Consider the following 22,993-nt stretch of genomic DNA (forward strand, 5'->3'; position numbering starts at 1 on the left):
AGGAACGCTGGGCTGGAAGAAGCACAAGCTCGAATCAAGATTGCTGGGAGAAATATCAATAATCTCAGATATGCAGATGACACTACCCTTATGTCAGAAAGTGAAGAGGAACTCAAAAGCCTCTTGTTGAAAGTGAAAGAGGAGAGTGAAAAGGTTGGCTTGAAGCTCAACATTCAGAAAACAAAGATCATGGCATCTGGTCCCATCACTTCATGGGAAATAGATGGGGAAACAGTGGAAACAGTGTCAGACTTTATTTTTTGGGCTCCAAAATCACTGCAGATGCTGATTGCAGCCATGAAATTAAAAGACGCTTACTCCTTGGAAGGAAAGTTATGACCAGCCTTGATAATATATTGAAAAGCAGAGACATTACTTTGCCAACAAAGGTCCGTCTAGTCAAGGCTATGGTTTTTCCCATGGTCATGTATGGATGTGAGAGTTGGACTGTGAAGAAAGCTGATCACCGAAGAATTGATGCTTTTGAACTGTGGTGTTGGAGAAGACTCGAGAGTCCCTTGTACCGCCAGGAGATCCAACCAGTCCATTCTAAGGGAGATCAATCCTGGGTGTTCATTGGAAGGACTGATGCTAAAGCTGAAACTGTAATACTTTGGCCACCTCATGCGACGAGTTGACTCACTGGAAAAGACTCTGATGCTGGGAAAGGTTGCGGGCGGGAGGAGAAGGGGACAACCGAGAGTGAGATGGCTGGATGGCATCACCGACTCTGTGGACATGAGTTTGAGTGTACTCCGGGAGTTGGTGATGGACAGGGAGGCCTGGCGTGCTGTGATTCATGGGGTCGCGGAGAGTCGGACACGACTGAGCGACTGAACTGAACTGAACTGAACTGACTCCTGAGATGGGACAAAGACTGCTGTCCTCCTTGTATCTGTGGGGCATTTCTGGAATGTTGAGAGAAAGACATTTCTGATTATTAATTATTTTCTTTGAATTAATTTCCAGCAATGGTCATACAATTTTTCTTATCACTTTCCAAAACATTTTAACAGAGTTAATTTTTTTTAAATTAGGAAGCTTCTGTTTGTGTATAGTAAATTGCAAATAAGAAGGTTGGCTATTGTACCTGGGGAAAAATAGACTCACCTTGACTTCTCTGTTGTTTAGTTGCTAACCTACTCTTTGTGACCCCATGGACTGTAGACCACCAGGCTCCTCTGTCCATGGGATTTCCCAGTCAAGAATACTGGAATGGGTTGCCTTTTCCTTCTCCAGGGGATCTTCCCCACCCAGGGATTGAACCCATGTCTCTTGCTTTGCCAGGCAGAATCTTTACCAGCAGGGAGGCCCATCACTTATTCAGTCCAGTTCAGTCGCTCAGTCATGTCCGACCCTTTGCCACCCCACGGACTGCAGCACAGCAGGCTTTTAGTGTATGCATTAAAAAATGTGAGCCCTGAGGCAGAGATAGCTGAATGAAGCGTTGCTTGTTCTTCACCAAGGCTCCATTAGAGGAGTCCAAGGAAAACCAGTCAAAGGTGTGTCCTGGAGGAAACTACCTCGTGTTCCGTCCTCAAATCGAGCTTCCCCTTCACCCAAAGGCATGGCTGAAGCTCTGTAGACTCAGTTCTCTAGCTGAGCATGAATCCCTATGGGCCTTAACTAGTAACACGTGCCTTCTTCTAAATCCCTTTAGAAATGTGTCCACCTGGGACTCAAAGTGTTATTTGAGCTTTTCAGCATCTTTAGCTAGATGAGAGGAGAAGAAAATGGCATGCCACTCCAGTACTCTTGCCTAGAAAATCCCATGGATGGAGCAGCCTGGTAGGCTGCAGTCCGTGAGGTCGCTAAGAGTCGGACACGAGTGAGCGACTTCACTTTCACTTTTCACTTTCACACATTGGAGAAGGAAATGGCAACCCTCTCCAGTGTTCTTGCCTGGAGAATCCCAGGGACGGGGGAGCCTGGTGGGCTTCCGTCTATGGGGTCACACAGAGTCGGACACGACTGAAGTGACTTAGCAGCAGCAGCAGCAGCAGCTAGATGAGAGACCACCACATGATCTCTGTGACTCAGGGGCAGTGGAAGGAATGGTCAGCTACTCTGGAGAATTCAGTCAGGAATGACTTTTTGTTTGACTAAGCATATAGTTCCTTTTGTTTTGGTGGTTTCAATGACTATAATGTTGAAAGTGATTTTTTTTTTCCTAATTAATTTGGGTTTGTCTTAATGGAATGACAGGTAACTTCTCTTTAGCCTGAAGTGAATTCTACTTTTCTGATACAGTTTTAGCAAAAGATTCCTGTGACAAGAGAGAATTATAAGTGGATGTAGGCTTCCCTGGTGGCTCAGCTGGTAAAGTATCTGCCTGCAATGTGGGAGACCTGGGTTCAAACCCTGAGTTGGGAAGATCCCCTGGAGAAGGGAAAGGCAATCCACTCCAGTATTCTTGCCTGGAGAATCCCATGGACAGAGGAGCCTGGTGGGCTGCAGTCCATGGGGTCGCAAAGAGTTGGACATGACTGAGTGACTAAGACATGATCTAGGGTTCGCCTGACTCTTCTGTTGTGAGGCCCAGGCATTTGCAAGTTTCTGTAACAAATTGTGCCTTCACTATGATGCCAGTTGAGTCAATTCTATGCATAAAATTTATTGATCTCTTCAGTCCATTTTCTTGACAGGATATGGCTAATCAATTTGAATTTGCAGTACACCAATGCAGGCAAAACATCACTTTCTCTCTTTATAGTTATGGCTTATCTGTTCATATGGTCTGTATTTCTTTCCTGCTGCCCATTTAGATAGAATTTTTCACATTTTAATGAGCCAGGTTTACTGTTCCATTTGCTTCCTTCAGACAACAGTTTCACCCTAACTCTATTTGTGAAAAAGTTCTGGCCTTCTAGAAAGAATACTCAGAATATCCTTTCTTTTTTTTTTTAATTTCAAACTTTAAACTTTTTATTTTGTATTGGGATATAGCCAACTAACAGTGCTGTGGTACTTCTAGGCGAAGAGTGAAGGGACTCAGCCATACATACGCATGTATCCATTCTTCCCCAAACCCTCTTCCTTAACGTATGTAAAAACGGGGCATTGCAAAGAGAATCTTCCCTAAGGGGAGAAAAGGGAGGAAAAGGAAGTTATTCTATCCAAAATAAGTTCAAAAGCATACGATTTGACATTCTATTTGTGGTTCAATCTCTTTTAAAACTGGGATCTAGAAACCCGCTAGTGCCAAGGTTCTGAAACTCAGCCAGCACGTGTAAATAAGAATGGTACACATCACTGGGGACCAGCAGAATCCAAAAGAGGAAAACTTCTTTTATTTAATTGAAACCATAAAGTGAAATGATAACCCACTTCACAAGGTTGCAATTTTACAAACTGAGAAGACTCTCATTCTATAGCATCAAATCCTTTTGTATTCTCCATAATTTCCTGAGTTAAATCACCCTTAGATTAATTCCTTGTTGCATTTGCTCCATCCTCTCTCCTTGGAGACTCAATCAGGATCGCATGGGGGTAGAGCGAATGGTTAATGCCTCGAATGATGTCTAGGGCTTCCTACTTATCCTTATAGTCTGCAGGACACCACTGCATTGCATGGCAAGGTGGGCCACACTGTCATGTGACATGAAATTTTGGAACCCATCTTGATATATCCATGTCCAGAGACAACCAGGAATACACTTGCAGCCAGAGTTAGGTCTGTTAACTTGCCCCCACACCACGAGCAACCACCAGGTGGCGCAATAAGCATGTGGGGGTGGTTTGTCATTTGGTTTGAAGCTTTGATTTCGGGGGAGAATGTCAGGAAATTAATTTAATTTTGGATTGGATGCTGCTAGAAAGCACGGGTGATCTGATGGTTGAGCGTCTTAACAGTTTTTACGTAGGAAGAAGAGGCACTAATGGTAAAGAACCCACCTGCTAATGCTGGAGATGCAGGAGACCCAGATTTGATCCCTGGGTCGGGAAGATTCCCTGTGGGAGGGCATGGCAACCCACTTCAGTCTTCTTGCTGGGAGAGCCCCTGTGGCCAGAGGAGCCTGGTGGCTACAGTCCACGGGGTCGCACAGAGTCAGACACGACTGAGTGACTGAATGAGCTTGCACATGAGCAGTGAGTGGCAGTGTCAAGGAAGTAGCGCTTGTACAGTCGTGGCGGAGAGATGCTCGTTCACTTTGGATGGGAGCAGGGTGTCCTGGGTTTAGTTTTGTCCCAACACGGTCCTGAGTGAATGGATCCGATGTTCATTTTCTGTGAAACTGTTAACATTTGCTCGGGGATCTCCCGGCCCAGCTTCACGGTTCTCTCCAGGCATTACAACGCACTCTCCAGGGCACCTGGGCAGAGTATACATATTTGAAGGAAGCACAGGGACATTTGTTGAGTATCCTGTGAACATAACTGCACTGTTTGGACCTAACTGTGTGATGGTTAGGACTTGTCTTGGCTTAGGGCTGCAGTGAAAACAAAAACACAAAAACAAAAACCAAGATGCCAAGGACACTGTAGCTGAGCAAGCTTGAGAAGGCTGGCCTTGATGTTGTTTCACCTTCAGATGCTGGGTTCCAGCTCCTGGGACCAGGGTGTTCTTCCTCAATCCTCTTCTCTTCATCTGTCTCCCAGCACAGAAAAGTTTGAAACTTGGGAACCTCTGGTCTAGAACTGCATTGTATGATTCAGGAGTCACTTACTACATGTGTCTATTTAAATTAACAAACACATACAGCTTAAGTCACCAGTTCTTTGATCCCACTGGCCACGTTTCAGCTGCTCAGTGGGCACATCTGACAAGCAGTTACACAGTAAACAGCACAGATGGAGAGCGTTCCATCCCTGGAGCAAGTCCACTTGGCAGCGCTCCTGCCCACACACAGTGCCCACAAAGCAGTCTGCATCCCATAGGGCCAGTGATTCTGCCATAAGAGGATGCCCATACACAAGCTCTTACCTGTCCCATGAAAGTTTCAGCCCAAAGTGTTCTTAAGCGTGGAAGCAGCCCGGCTTCCTGCCCTTACTTGCCAATCAAAGACGGTCAGTGATAGCTCTTCTTTGTCCAGTCCAAACACCACCTCAGGCTGAAATGTTTGCCTTTGTACTATTTCAGCCTCATCTTGAATATCACTCCCAGAATGAAAACATGTCTACAGCTTAAACAGATTCTCATTTCCACAGTGAGAGCCACCTGAAGAGCAGACAAAGAAACCCACTAGAGAAAGTCGTAAACTTACTGTCTCAGCTTCCAGGAATTAAGGGACCAAAACCCTCCGTCTCAATGAGCGTCTTTGACAGACAGGCGACTAAGCCAGCACACTGCTTGCTCCTGGACAGCTGGGGACCCCTTGAGGACCAACACTGACCTTGATCATCACTGGGTCTGTTCAGCTTCTTGAGTAGAGCTGCCCTGGGGGTGGCAGTTGGCCTCCCTGAGAATTCAAATGCCGCTGGTGATAGAGAGCAGGGTGGTCAGCATGGGTGGGAGTCGGGCTGCCTACCGATGATTCCCACGTCTGCCACTTGCTCTATCTGAGGACTCAGATAAACATCTTAACTCTCTGGGTCTAAGATCGCTCATCTGTAAATTTGTAGACTTAAAGAAGGGGAAAAGGACAGTATGTAACCCAAACTAGAGTGTTGTTTTGTGGATTAAATGACTCAATACATATAAAATTATGCCAGATATATAGTGCTCACTTAATCAATGTTAGTTATTTTTATTACCGTCTATCAAGTCATAGTGGGAATTGGATCTGTCTACTTCCATGCAACCCTTAGTTTCCTGGGTCAGATGCTAGATGAACTTGCAATCCTTTGGGTCCTGATGTGTGCTTTGGCCATGTGGTTCCCCAGAACGTATCTACCGAAGATCTTTCGCAATGACAGGTAAGCTTGTACTGAATTTTTGCATTTACTACTAGGTGCAGTACCCCATATGACAATGTATATATTAACAAATATCACACCCTACTGATGAGCTTTATCATATATTTAATATCCACTGATTACACTGTCAGAGAAAAAAAATCTGCCAGGTAAAAGAGGTAATTTTAATATACTCAGGGAAAGAATTTATCTAATGTTCATTAGGAACACAAAGTCAAATATCTTCCTTACTGGTACTGGCAAAATTAGAAGGTTCAGTGGAGGGGGGGGGCACTGAGTGGTTGTTCAAAGACCTTTGATTTCCTGCTAGAACATCTTCTTGGGTGCGACCCAGCTCCACTACTTTTATATATTTACAGTAGAATGCGCACTGAGGGATTTGGTCTTAGAGCTGTAGATACTGTAGTTTTCAAATTGTGCCAGTTTGCTTCTGATGAGAGCTACACACCAACACATATACATACACACTCAAGCCGAAAACCCAGAATTTTAGGAAGAGATGCCTTTTAATGTTCATTGTGTTGTGCTTATATGGTTATTTATCCAGTGAATAGTTTATGGACACTTACAATGAAGTTTTCTAGGGGCTAGAATTTAACAGTAAACAAAACGGCAAGGTCTCCGCCCTAAGTGAGCTTATATTGAAGTTGGAGAGATTATGAATCAATAAACAAATAATATAATGTTAGGGTGTGAAAGTGCTATGATGAAAAATGAAGCTGGTAAGGGGGTCATGGTGACTTGGAGTGCTGATTTAGAGTTTGGTCAGGGAAGGTACTTTCTGAGGCACTCTTGTTAATATCTGAAGTAACAGAAGACATCAGCATCATAAAGATGAGAAATGCTCCTAGAAACATGACCCATACATTTATCTGTACACACTGTTTTGTTAAAATATATGGTACTAGTGGTAAAGACGGAGAAGGCAATTGCCTAGAAAATCTCATGGATGGAGGAGCGTGGTAGGCTGCAGTCTGTGGGGTCGCTAAGGGTCGGACACGACTGAGCGACTTCACTTTCACTTTCACACATTGGAAAAGGAAATGGCAACCCACTCCAGTGTTCTTGCCTGGAGAATCCCAGGGACGGGGGAGCCTGGTGGGCTTCCGTCTGTGGGGTCACACAGAGTCCGACACGACTGAAGTGACTTAGCAGCAGCAGCAGCATCAAGTCATAGATGGGTGATTTCACAGAATATGTGACTTACCTCTCATTAGGACACTATAAAACATTAATCTCAATTATAGATTAGAAAATTAAACATTAGAAAGCGTAAATAATTCAACCTGACTCATACACATTAGATGACAAGGCTGAGACCTTAAAGAAAGTGAGGTTTGTCTGTGATATCCTCCCAAAATACCCATAACATTTTCTATTACACATTCAACACACTTGCAGTGATTTGTGAAGCTGTTCTTCCCGAGGAGATGGTACTTCCCCTGAGAACAGGATTCATGTCTGTCTTGCTCAGCATTCTACTTTTCCTTCCTGTAACACTGCAGAAGCTTCAGTTCAGTTCAGTCACTCAGTCGTGTCCAACTCTCTGCGACCCCATGAATCACAGCTCACCAGGCCTTCCTGTCCATCACCAATTCCCGGAGTTCACTCAAACTCATGTCCGCAGAGTCAGTGATGCCATCAAGCGACCTCATTCTCTGTTGTCCCCTTCTGCTCCTGCCCCCAACTTTTCCCAGCATCAGAGTCTTTTCCAGTGAGTCAACCCGTCGCATGAAGTGGCCAAAGTATTGCAGTTTCAGCTTTAGCATCAGTCCTTCCAAAGAACACCCAGGATTGATCTCCTTTAGAATGGACTGGTTGGATCTCCTTGCAGTCCAAGGGACTCTCAAGAGTCTTCTCCAACACCACAGTTCAAAGGCATCAATTCCTCGGCGATCAGCCTTCTTCACAGTCCAACTCTCACATCCATACATGACCACGGGATAAACCATAGCCTTGACTAGACGGACCTTGGTTGGCAAAGTAATGTCTCTGCTTTTTAATATACTATCTAGGTTGGTCATAACTTTCCTTCCAAGGAGTAAGCGTCTTTTAATTTCATGGCTGCAATCAGCATCTGGAGTGATTTTGGAGCCCAAAAAATAAAGTCTGACACTGTCTCCACTGTTTCCCCATCTATTTCCCATGAAGTGATGGGACCAGATGCCATGATCTTTGTTTTCTGAATGTTGAGCTTCAAGCCAACCTTTTCACTCTCCTCTTTCACTTTCATCGAGAGGCTTTTGAGTTCCTCTTCACTTTCTGCCATAAGGGTAGTGTCATCTGCATATCTGAGGTTATTGATATTTCTCCCGGTAATCTTAATTCCAGCTTGTGCTTCTTCCAGCCCAGCATTCCTCATGATGTACTCTGCATAGAAGTTAAATAAGCAAGGTGACAATATACAGCCTTGACGTACTCCTTTTCCTATTTGGAACCAGTCTGTTGTTCTATGTCCAGTTCTGACTGTTGCTTCCTGACCTGCATACAGGTTTCTCAAGAGGCAGGTCAGGTGGTCTGGTATTCCCATCTCTTTCAGAATGTTCCACAGTTTATTGTGATCCACACAGTCAAAGGCTTTGGCATAGTCAATGAAGCAGAAATAGATGCTCTTCTGGAACTCTCTTGCTTTCTCCATGATCCAGCGGATGTTGGCAATTTGATCTCTGGTGCCTCTGCCTTTTCTCAAACCTGCTTGAACATCTGGAAGTTCACGGTTCACATATTGCTGAAGCCTGGCTTGGAGAATTTTGAGCATGACTTTACTAGCGTGTGAGATGAGTGCAATTGTGCGGTAGTTTGAGCATTATTTGGCATTCCCTTTCTTTGCGATTGGAATGAAGACTGACATTTTCCAGTCCTGTGGGCAATGCTGAGTTTTCCAAATTTGCTGGCATATTGAGTGCAGCACTTTCACAGCATCATCTTTCAAGATTTGAAATAGCTCAACTGGAATTCCATCACCTCCACTAGCTTTGTTCGTAGTGATGCTTTCTAAGGCCCACTTGACTTCACATTCCAAGATGTCGGGCTCTACGTCAGTGATCACGTTATCGTGACTATCTTGGTCATGAAGATCTTTTTTGTACAGTTCTTCTGTGTATTCTTGCCACCTCTTCTTAATATCTTCTGCTTCTGTGAGGTCCATACCATTTCTGTCCTTCATCGAGCCCGTCTTTGCATGAAATGTTCCCTTGGAATCTCTAATTTTCTTGAAGAGATCTCTTGTTTTTCCTATTCTGTTGTTTTCCTCTATTTCTTTGCATTGATCACTGAGGAAGGCTTTCTTATCTCTCCTTGCTATTCTTTGGAACTCTGCATTCAGATGTTTATATCTTTCCTTTTCTCCTTTGCTTTTTGCTTCTCTTCTTTTCACAGCTATTTGTAAGGCCTCCTCAGACAGCCATTTTGCTTTTTTGCATTTCTTTTCCATGGGGATGGTCTTGGTCACTGTCTCCTTTACAATGTCATGAACCTCCATCCAGAGTTCATCAGGCACTCTATCTATCAGATCTAGTCCCTTAAATCTATTCCTCACTTCCACTGTATAAGCATAAGGGATTTGATTTAGGTCATATCTGAATGGTCTAGTGGTTTTCCATACTTTCTTCTATTTAAGTCTGAATTTGGCAATAAGGAGTTCATGATCTGAGCCACAGTCAGCTCCTGGTCTTGTTTTTGCTAACTGTATAGAGCTTCTTCATCTTTGGCTGCAAAATATAATCAATCTGATTTTGGTGTTGACCATCTGGTGATGTCCATGTGTAGAGTCTTCTCTTGTGTTGTTGGAAGAGGGTGTTTGCTATGACCAGTGCATTCTCTTGGCAAAACTCTATTAGCCTTTGCCCTGCTTCATTCCGTGCTCCAAGGCCAAATTTGCCTGTTACTCCAGGTGTTTCTTGACTTCCTACTTTTGCATTCCAGTCCCCTAGAATGAAAAGGACATCATTTTTGGGTGTTAGTTCTAAAAGGTCTTGTAGGTCTTCATAGAAACGTTCAACTTCAGCTTCTTCAGCGTTACTGGTTGGGGCATAGACTTGGGTTACTGTAATAGTGAATGGTTCGCCTTAGAAACGAACAGAGATCATTCTGTCGTTTTTGAGATTTCTGTTCGTTTCCAAGGCAAACCATTCAATATTACAGTAATCAAGGCCTATGCCCCAACCAGTAACGCTGAAGAAGCGGAATTTGAACGGTTCTATGAAGACCTACAAGACCTTTTAGAACTAACAACCAAAAATGATGTCCTTTTCATTCTAGAGGACTGGAATGCAAAAGTAGGAAGTCAAGAAACACCTGGAGTAACAGGCAAATTTGGCCTTGGAGCACGGAATGAAGCAGGGCAAAGGCTAATAGAGTTTTGCCAAGAGAATGCACTGGTCATAGCAAACACCCTCTTCCAACAACACAAGAGAAGACTCTACACATGGACATCACCAGATGGTCAACACCGAAATCAGATTTATTATATTATTTGCAGCCAAAGATGGAGAAGCTCTATACAGTTAGCAAAAACAAGACCAGGAGCTGACTGTGGCTCAGATCATGAACTCCTTATTGCCAAATTCAGACTTAAATAGAAGAAAGTATGGAAAACCACTAGACCATTCAGATATGACCTAAATCAAATCCCTTATGCTTATACAGTGGAAGTGAGGAATAGATTTAAGGGACTAGATCTGATAGATAGAGTGCCTGATGAACTCTGGATGGAGTTCATGACATTGTAAAGGAGACAGTGACCAAGACCATCCCCATGGAAAAGAAATGCAAAAAAGCAAAATGGCTGTCTGAGGAGGCCTTACAAATAGCTGTGAAAAGAAGAGAAGCAAAAAGCAAAGGAGAAAAGGAAAGATATAAACATCTGAATGCAGAGTTCCAAAGAATAGCAAGGAGAGATAAGAAAGCCTTCCTCAGTAATCAATGCAAAGAAATAGAGGAAAACAACAGAATAGGAAAAACAAGAGATCTCTTCAAGAAAATTAGAGATTCCAAGGGAACATTTCATGCAAAGATGGGCTCGATGAAGGACAGAAATGGTATGGACCTCACAGAAGCAGAAGATATTAAGAAGAGGTGGCAAGAATACACAGAAGAACTGTACAAAAAAGATCTTCAAGACCAAGATAGTCACGATAACGTGATCATTGACCTAGAGCCAGACATCTTGGAATGTGAAGTCAAGTGGGCCTTAGAAGGCATCACTACGAACAAAGCTAGTGGTGGTGATGGAATTCCAGTTGAGCTATTTCAAATCCTGAAAGATGATGCTGTGAAAGTGCTGCACTCAATATGCCAGAAACTTTGGAAAACTCAGCAGTGGCCACAGGACTGGAAAAGGTCAGTCTTCATTCCAATCGCAAAGAAAGGGAATGCCAAAGAATGCTCAAACTACCGCACAATTGCACTCATCTCACACGCTAGTAAAGTCAAGCTCAAAATTCTCCAAGCCAGGCTTCAGCAGTATGTGAACCGTGAACTTCCAGATGTTCAAGCAGGTTTGAGAAAAAGCAGAGGAACCAGAGATCAAATTGCCAACATCCGCTGGATCATGGAGAAAGCAAGAGAGTTCCAGAAGAGCATCCATTTCTGCTTCATTGACTATGCCAAAGCCTTTGACTGTGTGGATCACAATAAACTGTGGAACATTCTGAAAGAGATGGGAATACCAGACCACCTGACCTGCCTCTTAAGAAACCTGTATGCAGGTCAGGAAGCAACAGTCAGAACTGAACATGGAACAACAGACTGGTTCCAAATAGGAAAAGGAGTGTGTCAAGGCTGTATATTGTCACCCTGCTTATTTAACTTCTATGTAGAGTACATCATGAGGAACGCTGGGCTGGAAGAAGCACAAGCTGTAATCAAGATTGCTGGGAGAAATATAATAATCTCAGATATGCAGATGACACTACTCTCATGGCAGAAAGTGAAGAGGAACTCAAAAGCCTCTTGATGAAAGTGAAAGAGGAGAGTGAAAAGGTTGGCTTGAAGCTCAACATTCAGAAAACAAAGATCATGGCCTCTGGTCCCATCTCTTCATGGGAAATAGATGGAAAAACAGTGGAAACAGTGTCAGACTTTATTTTTGGGGGCTCCAAAATCACTGTAGATGCTGATTGCAGCCATGAAATTAAAAGGCGCTTACTCCTTGGAAGGAAAGTTATGACCAACCTTGATAATATATTAAAAAGCAGAGACATTACTTTGCCAACAAAGGTCCGTCTAGTCAAGGCTATATTTTTTCCCGTGGTCATGTATGGATGTGAGAGTTGGACTGTGAAGAAAGCTGATCGCCGAAGAATTGATGCTTTTGAACTGTGGTGCTGGAGAAGACTCTTGAGAGTCCCTTGGTTTGCAAGGAGATCCAACCAGTCCATTCTAAGGGAGATCGATCCTGGGTGTTCATTCGAAGGACTGATGATAAAGCTGAAACTCCAATACTATGGCCACCTCATGCGACGAGTTGACTCACTGGAAAAGACTCTGATGCTGGGAAAGTTTGGGGGCGGGAGGAGAAGGGGACGACAGAGAATGAGATGGCTAGATGGCATCACCGAATCTGTGGACATGAGTTTGAGTGAACTCCAGGAGTTAGTGATGGACAGGGAGGCCTGGCGTGCTATGATTCTTGGGGTCGTGGAGAGTCGGACACAACTGAGCGACTGAACTGAACTGAGCTGAACGTGTAAGAAATGGTAAGGAGAAATAAGACTGTATTGAGGAGCTTTATTTTCATCAGGTGCTTTTTCATTAAAGATATTCCTGTATATATATACATCTGAAGGTAATTGTATTTTGGTTTTGAAGAGATGGATTTTTTAAAAATACATAAAGCATGTGTATTTGAATATCTTTGTCAAAAAAAGGAAATTATTTAAAGAACAAATAATTGAAATCCAAGAAATCACTGAATAGGATATAACAAGGATTTCTAATTAACCTTTAAACTCTTCAGTGTAGAATCACATTTTAGAACAATTCCATCATTGAGAACTCATTGTGCAAGAGTTTATCTGCTTCATTCTATTTAAGTTAAAAAATAACTTTTGGAAGATTTTGTGTTACTGTATTTTATTTTATGCAAATACATGGATTCTCATACATTTGTTTTAATTCCAGTCAGTTCACTTTTGCTTTGTTCCCTTTATTCACATGATTAAGTACTTTTTATTTTGGCATATTTAGCTTGGGTGTTTAGATTTATATTTGTGCTCTTCTGCATTTTTTTATTTATATTTATGGACTTGGAAACTTTTATCCAAACATAATTTCTTCATGATGGACAATAGGATTGAATTTTAAGTGTGGAGAGCTTTCAGTAATGAGGTATCTGTGGTGTAAAACTCTGAAGAGATGCAGTTTTGGAAAATGCACCTGAAAATATATGTTTGAAGTGATTGCACTCAGGGATCACTAATTGTAACATATCTAACCTGAAGGGAACCTTAGAGATTATTTCACTTCCATCCTCTTGTTTTATAGCTAAAGAATGATCTTTTGAACTTAAATGAACTGCCCAATTACATTAATCCTGTTTCCCTTCTCCTAGAAGTTGATCTTGAATTCTACTTTCATAGAAAAATCGAAGAAAAAGTACAGCACCCATTCCTTTAATGTCCACTCTTCAACAGGACTTGAAGCGAGTCACCAAGCAAGGACAGGAGATGAGGGAAAAGGAAGAAGTGACCTTGGTTCCTGGCCTCCTGACAGCGGGCAGCTGGCTGTTCACCAAGGTGACAGCCAGGCTTGGCATGGGTGTTGATGGAAGGACTGAGTTAATTTCAGGACACAGGGCATTGGAGGTGAGGTGCCCAGGAGATATTTTCAGGGGCAAACCGTAGAAGTCAGGAGACAAGTATCACAACAATTCTCTCCAACAAAGAGCATCACATTTGGTGTTTAAGAGAGAAGGCCGGTGAGTCCATTGGAATACTTCAAGGCCTCAGCTGGGAGGTGCTAAAGAGAGACCCACGGGTGCAAACCAATGGAGGCAGAAGTCAGTGAACCGCAGAAGAGAGGGGTTTGAAGAAACAGCAGAGGGGGCGGTGGTCTTGATGAAGCCACACCGAAGCTGTAACGGGAGAGAGTTTGAGTATGCAGGAGATAGCTTAATGGAGCTAAAGATTCCAGAAATGGTACTCTTGAGACGTGACCCAGCAGCAGCTGTGGCCGCGAAGCGACCTTAAATGACTCTGCTCCCTGAAGTTACATCTTTCAGAAGATCCAGCATCTACCCTCCTTTCCCACTGCTACTGTTTCAGTTTAGGCTGTTACATTCCTTTTCTGATTATTCAGTAGCTTCCCAATTTCTCTCCTTCCCTCCAATTCTTCTCTGTTTCATCTGTTAAACTGTGACTGGAGAGTCCTCTACCATAAGACTTCTTAGTCTCAACCCAAATGGTTTCACCTCTTCAGCCAGACATGGATCTATTTCATATATTCTGTTGCATGGTTCACATCCCAGGTGGTGCTCCTGGTAAAGAATCTGCTGGAGATGCAGGAGACGCAAGAGATGTGGGCTGGAACCCTGGCTCCGGAAGATCTGGAGTAGACAGTGACAATCCACTCCAGTGTTCTTGCCTAGAGAATTCCATGGACAGAGGAGCCTGGTGGGCTACAGTCCATGGCGTCACAAAAGAGTCAGACATGACTGAGCGCGGGTGTGTGCACACACACACACACAGTCACACACACACACACAAATGCTCTACTGGTATCCTTACACTCTTTCATCCAAGCAGAAGGCTTTTCTCCATGGCCTTGCCCACCCACCATAGCGACACCCCCTGTCACAGTCAGGCTCCACCCAGAACCATGCCCCTAAACCCAGCCTTACACACCTGTTTGTGCTGCCCCGACACACCACGCCCCTTTGTCTCTCTTTGTTTTCCTCCTGCTAATTTCTCTACCGGTTGCATTCTCCATCTCTCCTTGAGGCGCACCTCTTCTGAGAAGCATAGGCAGGCTTCTGGAAGCTGAGCAAGGCCCCTCTGTTTCTCTTTCACCCTGAAGATGTTATCACAACATGTAAATTGATTGGTGGACATGAGTTTGAGTGAACTCCGGGAGTTGGTGATGGACAGGGAGGCCTGGCATGCTGTGATTCATGGAGTCTCGGAGAGTCGGACACGACTGAGCGACTGAACTGAACTGAACTGAATCTCTTTCATTCACAGACTAGAATTTCTGTGGAAAATTCTTAAAGAGACGGGAATACCAGACCACCTAATCCACCTCCTGAGAAATCTGTGTGCAGGTCAAGAAGCAACAGTTAGAACCGGTCATGGAAGAATGGACCAGTTCCAAATTGGGAAAGGCTGAGTATTGTCACCCTGCTTATTTATCTTATATGCAGAGTACATCATGCAAAGTGCTGGGCTGGATGAAGCACAAACTAGAATCAAGATTGCTGGGAGACATATCAGTAACCTCAGCTATGCAGATGGCACCACCCTTATGGCAGAAAGTGAAGAAGAACTAAGAACCTCTTGATGAAAGTGAAAGAGGAGAGTGAAAAAGCTGGGTTAAAACTCAACATTCAAAAAGCTAAGATCATGGCATCTGGTCCCATCATTTCTTGGAAAACAGATGGGGAAACAATGGAAATAGTGGCAGACTTTATCTTCTTGGGCTCCAAAATCACTGCAGATGGCGACTGCAGCCAAGAAATTAAAAGACACTTGCTCCTTGAAAGAAAAGTTATGACCAAACTAGACAGCATATTAAAAATCTGAGACATTACTTTGCTGACAAAGATCTGTCTAGTCAAAGCTATGGTTTTTCCAGTAGTCACGTATGGATGTGAGAGTTGGACTATAAAGAAAGCTGAGTGCTGAAGAATTGATGCTTTTGAACTGTGGTATTGGAGAAGACTCTTGAGAGCCGCTTGGACTGCAAGGAGATCCAACCAGTCAATCCTAAAGGAAATCAGTCCTGAATATTCATTGGAAGGACTGATGCTGAAGCTGAAACTCCAGTGCTTTGGCCACCTAATGCGAACTGACTCACTGGAAAAGACCTGATGCTGGGAAAGACTGAAGGCAGGAGGAGAAGAGGAAGACAGAGGATGAGATGGTTGGATGGCCTCACCGGTGCAATGGACATGAGTGTGAGCAAGCTTCCAGTGTTGGTGATGGACAGGGAGGCCTGAAGTGCTGTGGTCCACAAGATCTGAAAGAGTCAGACATGACTGAGTGACTAAACTGAACTGAATGTCTCTCATTCACAGACTAAAAGTCCTTCAGAGTAGTAGCTGGGCATCTGTTTCACTCTCCCCACTTCACAGGGTGCTCAGCATCCGGCTGGTATCAGCGCATGTTTGCTCACTGAACGAATGGCCTGATCACAGGAAGGGAGTGAGAGGGCTCCTCGGGTGTTCTTTCACAGACTTAGGAGCTCCTAGGAAATGACTGAGGGTTGGGGTTCTTCTGCACTCTCCCCTCTGGTTTTCCTGGACTCATCATGATGAACTCCCTCCATTGATGGAAAGGGAGCTGCCACCTTTAAACGCTTCTATTCTTTCACCCTTCTCTGGAACACTGTGGGCTAAGGGGTCAAGGCTGAGTCCCTCTAAGGACTTTGGTTTGGTTGTGGTTTTGATTCAGTGAAGTAAGTGAAAGTGCTGCCTTCTTTCTTCCTTTCAAACGTTTGACCAATTTTCTAACTCATTTCCCTGTAAACTCCCCCTCACATGCCATTTTCCACTCCAATTCTATGTAAGGTATCTTATATTAACATTCTCTCCCTATAAACCTACAGAACACATATTGCTTCACTGATCCAACTGGAAGGAGATGCTGCCTGGAAATAGAGCTAAATTATTTCTGCAGTGAAGGCATTGCATGATGAGAGCTTACACCTTTCACGGGGCTCGCCTGTTTCATTTTATTTCACTAAGATCCTCAAAGTCTGAGTCTCTAAGAACTGTACCTGCATAATGCCTCTCTGTGCTCTGAAAATAGTCCTCATAAGAAAATGCAGAGCGTTCCTTAAGCAGATCAAATGAGCCAGCCCAGATTGGACTGGAGATTTTCCTAACAACTGCAGGAGTTTATAGCACAACTATTCATTCAGCCATGCATTCAGACACCTTTCCTGGTGTACCGACGAGAACCATCAGTAATCCTCACAGGTGCAGTAAATATCCTTCCTTGGCATTCCCATTTCATATACCACATACCTGATATCCTATCATGAATGTACAAAATTTTAGACGGCACCTATTCTGCCTTCCAGTCATTATACTTGGTGTAAATAGTGCTTCCTGCCAGGGCTGGTCATCTATATAGGTAGATTCATGATGCTTCTCATTTGCCAAGCTTTGGGGTAGACCCTGGGTTTGCAAAAATGACTAAATATATTCCCCCTTGAGGGGATCACTAACTAATTTAAGTGGCCACATACTCTGCCAAATGAAGTCCGAGAACTTCTGCTGACTATCCATTCGCATCCGTGCCCAGACTCTTTCTCTGTCCCTTGAGATCTTGCTCTGTGTGTCAGAGGCTGGTTGCTGTGTTATCTCCCTGAGGTTTCCTCCAGAAATATGTGTTCTCCCTATGCCTTCAGTCCTGGTGTGTATATGGTGGGGAGGTGTGAGAGATGATTTCCCTGATGCTAGTGAATCATGGCCTTGGTTGGTTCCCTTTATTGTAACGATTTTTATTTAAACCTTTGGATGTGCCATTCATTTTTTGCTGAGACTCACCTGACAAGTCATAAGTCTAGGGCTGAAAGGGGCCTTTCAAAAAATATTAGTTTATCTTCTATATTAATTTCCAGGGTCCATGTTTCTGTATCTTAGTCTTGCTTTTTCAGATCTGTCTATAGTTTACACTTTCTCTACTTTCTAGGTAAATTGAGGCAAGGTCAGATACACATTTTTTTTACATTTATTTTTGGGGCCGACCCACAGAATTTAACACAGAGACTTAAACATAATCACACTCGATATACATGTTTTTGAGAGTTCACTTAGAAACCAGTTTAAGTCAGCCTGATAGAAAGTTACCAATTGACAAATAATTTTAAATGAAGCCAAACTCTATTGGCTTCCCTGATGGCTCAACTGATAAAGAATATGCCTACAAGGTGGGAGACCTGGGTTCTATCCTTGGGTTGGGAAGATCCCCTGGAGAAGGAAACAGTGGCTCATTCAAGTGTTCTGGCCTGGAGAATTCCATGGACTGTATAGTCCATGGGGTTGCAAAGGGTTGGACACAACTGAGTGTCTTTCATTTTCAGACTCTATTAGTAGTAAGGTAGGAAATGGCAACTCACCCAAGTGTTCTTGCCTGGAGAATTCCATGAACAGAGTTGCCTGGCAAGGTACAGTCTATGGGGGTCAGACAAAGCATAGTACACGACTGAGCAACTAACATACACACAAATATATGTGATAAATATGAGGATATACAGATGGTTCAATATTTTTATTTAAAAAGATAAAAAGAAATTCAAATAAAGACACATATTAAAGCAGTCATAATACCAAAAGAATATGCAGAAACATTTCCAAAGAGTGTGGGAAACAAGTCAATTCATTTAGATGTATTTGATTCAACAAAGAAATAAGTTTTCATCTTTAGAAATAGCACTGAGTACTTCAAAAACAATATCTAGAATCAGAAGGCATAGATTTTTATCATCCTCTATCATATTTTTCCGGTTACTAATGGGGAGAGATTTGAGAACTAATTCAATCCTTCATTTGTGATATTTTGATTAAATGCTATACATCTACGCTCATGTTTGTCTAAATGTGTATGTTGGAGTCACTTGTTAATATGCTGGTTGAATATGTAGACACCTGAGCCCCTCTCCTGAGGTGGGGTATAATTTGAAAAAGGACTTCTGTCAATTCTTAGGCACATTAAATTTTGAGGAATATTCTACCCAAGACTATTAAATAGAAATCAGTCAGGTTAGTCTCTACACATAGTAACAAAACAGCTGGGAGATTTAAGACCACCTGGTACAATCTCATCAAGAGTTCTTGTTCTCAGCTTCTTCATATGCAAGTGAGCAGCCAAGGAGCAAGGACAGCCCCACAGAGCCTCTGGGATTCTAGATGCTCAGGGTGCAAATGAAGAGCCTCACATTTACAGAGACTGTGAAGTATTGTTGTTCCGTGCTTAGTCGTGCCTGACTCTTTATGACCCTATGGACTGTCGCTAGCCAGACTCCTCTATCCACGGGGATTCTCCAGGCCAGAATACTGGAGTGGGTTGCTGTGCCCTTCTCCAGGGGATCTTCCCAACCCAGGGATCGAATCTAGGTCTCCTGAATTGCAGGCGGATTCTTTACTGTCCGAGCCACCAGTTACACTTGTGCTTCCCAGGTGGTGCTAGTGGTAAGGAACCTACCTGTCAAAGAAGGAGACACAGAGATGAGGGTTTAATCCTGAGCTCAGGAAGATCTCCTGGAGAAGGAAATGGCAAACCACTCCAATATTCTCACCGGAAAAATCCCATGGACAGAGGAGCCTGGCGGGCTACAGTCCATGGGGGTCTCAAAGACTCAGACACAACTGAAGCAGCCTAGTACACACACACACACACACACACACACACACACACACACACACACATTTGTGCAGAGAAAGCTACTCTGAGCTGTTAAAAGTCATCATTGCTCCATGTTTTCGCACAGTTCCAACAGAGCTTAAAATTTTAATGAGAGTAAATCACTCTCATGATAGCTCTAGTGTTTTTATTTTATGTTCCAATAATTTATCTGTTTGTTTCCTTAAAGAAAAAGTGGCTTAATTACCCGTGACAATGCTACATCATTCGGAAACTTTAGGACACAATTCATTTTACTGTGTGCTCACAAAACTTTGAGCTTTAATCTCCTATATTAGGAAAACAAATGAGCAAAAGAAGGGAGAAAGATTGCAAACTGCAATTTAATCTTGAGGTACTGATAATATCATAAACATTACCACAATCTACAGATTGAATTACAACTCTGTGATCAGTCTCTCTCCCTTCCTGTTACCCAGCACAGAACACGTGAAGGCAGGGATCCAAATCAGAGAACATACCCAGCACAAGCTACTTCTGAAACTTCCCCAAATGGAGCTACCACTTACTGGTAAAAATAAATGGATTTAGAGCTTTTCATATCCCAACTGGGGCTAAACCTATCAGGTTTCTTTCTGAAGACAAAGTAAGAACTTCAGAACCGGCACCTTTGGAACTTCCGCTTTATTGAAATAACTCCTAAACTTGAAATTCTGGGATGCCTTAAAATGAACAAGCCCTCAGTTCTTTGCTTAAAGACGGCTATGCCATCTGGAATTTTCCCATCATCGTAAAAGCCTAAACCACATCAGAAATAAATGCTTCTTTGTTTTAAGGTATTGTCTTTGAAGCATAGTTTGTAAGTGGTGTAAAATGCCCTGAAGTGCTTTGGACCCTCATGATGCTGGAAAGAAGAAATTTGCGAAAATTAGCAAAGTCTTCTTACATAATTAGAACATGGGAATAAAGGAGTGGACTCATGGAAGGACAGGTAGCTGGATATATGAGATCCAGGTGCAGATGCCAGGATCTGGAGGTCATCTCGCATTTCATCCAGATCATCGTTCATACCTCACAGTTCTTGCAGAATTATTCTTTGAAGACCCTCCTGCATTGTTGCATTTGCAATTGTAAGCGTGCGCCCTTTTAAAGAACTCAGCAATTTTCCAGGATGAAGTGCATTTCTCACAACTCTTATAAAGCACTATAAAATTAGAATTGTACACAATGACCCTGGAACATTGTAGGTGAGATAGAATCAAATTAGAGTAATTGTTGAAAGTACTTACTTTCAAGGTTAATAAACAAAACAAAACTCAAAGTTGGAAGAGAGTGTAAGAGTCACCGTTATGACTTTATGCTCAGATTACATTATGGGTCAGTAAAATATCTGCAGGAAGATACAAATACTCAGAGAGCAGGTTTATTTTCTAAATGTATGTTTTCCCCTGATATCAGAAGCTGCTACAAACTGGAGCATCAGTTTTCCTAAAGGTACTGTTTGGTATTGATCAAATATTACATAACATTATATATTATTATAATATTATATAATAATCCCCTGAAGTATGCTAATTAAGGAAAATTCATTTAAATAAAGGAAAAGGAAACTCAAGGATACCTGCTAAACAAATATCAATGTATGTGATAATAAGTAATACGTATTATAGTTAACAATTTTTAGTGTTTTCTATGTGCCAGGCACTACTTGAAGGACTTTATATTTGCAGTCATTCAATATAACAACCGTATGAGATGAGTTCTCATATTATCCCATTTCTCAGAAGAAAATGAGGTACAGATAAATCGTAAAACTTGCTCATGAATACATTTAGTGGACATTTTGGAGCTGTGATTAAAGGCAGGACATCTGTTTTCAGAGTCCACATATCTATCAACTATGATATTCTGCATCTCACAAGCTAAGACTAATGCCAGTTCCTATATACTCACTAAAAAACTGAATGTCTAAATACCTAAGGCACTGGATATTTCATATTTTCTAGTCATTCCAAAAATATGCTTTGAGACTTGAATTGTTTCGAATTTAAGTGTTATGTTGTCAGGGTTCTCCAGAGAAACAAAATCAAAAGACTTTTTTCATTATCTTTTTTATCTTGGATTCTTAGCTTTTATTTATCTTTTTATTTATCTATTCGTGCGGTATTTACCCTGCTTGAGGAGGTCTCTGAGCTACTTTTGATATGTGGCTTGACATTTTTCATCATGTATGAAGTTTCTCTGCCATTATCTCTTCACTATTTTTTTCTGCCCATTCTCTCGCCCTCTTCTCATTCCGGAACCTAAACTTATCTTTCTTTAGTGTCCTGCCACTCTTCCCCTATTCTTCATTGTGCTTTTTGTTCCTCTTCGGGTTTTAGTTTGGGTTTGTTTTTTTTTTCTTGATTTAGTTGCAAGTTCACTGACTCTTATCTCAGCTGGGCAGGTTTGCTGATGAAGCTGTCAAAGGACTGCGTCATCTCAAGCATTTGCCTTCCACTTTACTTATGTCTGCTCCTCTGCTGAAATCTGCCATCTGTTCCTCTATGATGTCCATCTACTTCGCTAGATGAGACAATATATTTGTCACATTAATTTTAACTTCTCAGTCTGAGAGTTTCAACATCTGGGCCATTTCTACACCTGTTCACTGTTTTGTTTTGACAATGGGTTGTTTCTGCTTCTTTGTTGTATCTCCCAATTTCTGACTGAATATTGAATGTCATATGAAGAATACCAGAGATGGAGATAAATAGTGTTTATGCCTAGAAATGAGCATGCCTTCTATTCACATTGAAGGTGGTCAGGATCTGGGCTAGTTCAGAGGTTTACGGTTGCTCCGTTAGGCTCCTGGCATCAGAATCTTCCAAGTCCTCTCTCAGGTCGCTGCTTCTCTGCTCTGTTTAGCGAGGAGGCTGTGGCCCTAAGGATTTGTCTAAGTGTTTCTCTTCTCCCTGCAGCCTTTAGCATTTCGGCATGGCCCCAGTAAGGAGTGGTTTCTTTTCTCCAAGTTCTCATCTATCTCCCATCTGTAGACTTCCAGGCTGGTGGTGGGGGTGTTTGGGAGTTCGCTATTGTCCTGACTGTGCTGTGGATCAGGGATTTAAGACGGGCTCTGTGGGGTGTGTGTGTGTGTGTGTGTGTGTGTGTGTGTGTGTGTGTGTGTGCGTGCGTCTTTCTCCTCTCCCCTGCCTCTCCTTGCTGCGGAGGCCAAATGGTAGGGACTCCGCTGGGTCTCTACCAAGGGCAGCGCATCCTCCCTGCTACCCGTGGTCATCACCTCCTCCTGCTGCCAGAATCCCAGGAACCGGAGTGCTTCTGGCCCTCCTGCAGCTTGGGGGGTTTGTTTGTGTTTTGTTTATCCTACTCCAGCCACAAGGCAGTTGCCGGCTCCCCCCCAAGGTGGAGAAAGGCGCGTTCTGCCTCCAGTCAAAGCCTGTGGTCTCTGGGAGAGAGGCTCTGCCCGCTCCCCACCCCCACTTGGAAAAAGACGAGGTCAGGAAGTCGGCAGGGCTCCGCGCCCCCCACTCCGTCCTCCTCGGCGGCTGCCCACCTCCTGTCGGGGTGGAGGATCTGTGCCGCCTGCATCCGCACCTCCAGGGCTCTGCTCGCGC

The 22,993-nt window shown here is 43.1% G+C and overlaps 1 protein-coding gene across 1 annotated transcript in view; it reads right to left on the reverse strand.

Annotated features, from left to right (window-relative positions):
* Nucleotides 1–1,860: 1,860 nt before the first annotated feature.
* LOC129535983 (ankyrin repeat domain-containing protein 26-like) overlaps nucleotides 1,861–22,993 on the reverse strand; it is a 185,177-nt gene continuing 164,044 nt past the window's right edge. The window contains exon 17 of the mRNA XM_088827885.1: nucleotides 1,861–2,003. The gene's annotated coding sequence lies outside the window, so the exon portion shown is untranslated. The remainder of the gene's footprint in view (nucleotides 2,004–22,993) is intronic.

This window comes from Moschus berezovskii, chromosome 19 (assembly GCF_049115385.1).
Source record: "Moschus berezovskii isolate FMDL1 chromosome 19, NW_MosBer_1.0, whole genome shotgun sequence".
NCBI classification, from domain to species: Eukaryota; Metazoa; Chordata; class Mammalia; order Artiodactyla; family Moschidae; genus Moschus; species Moschus berezovskii.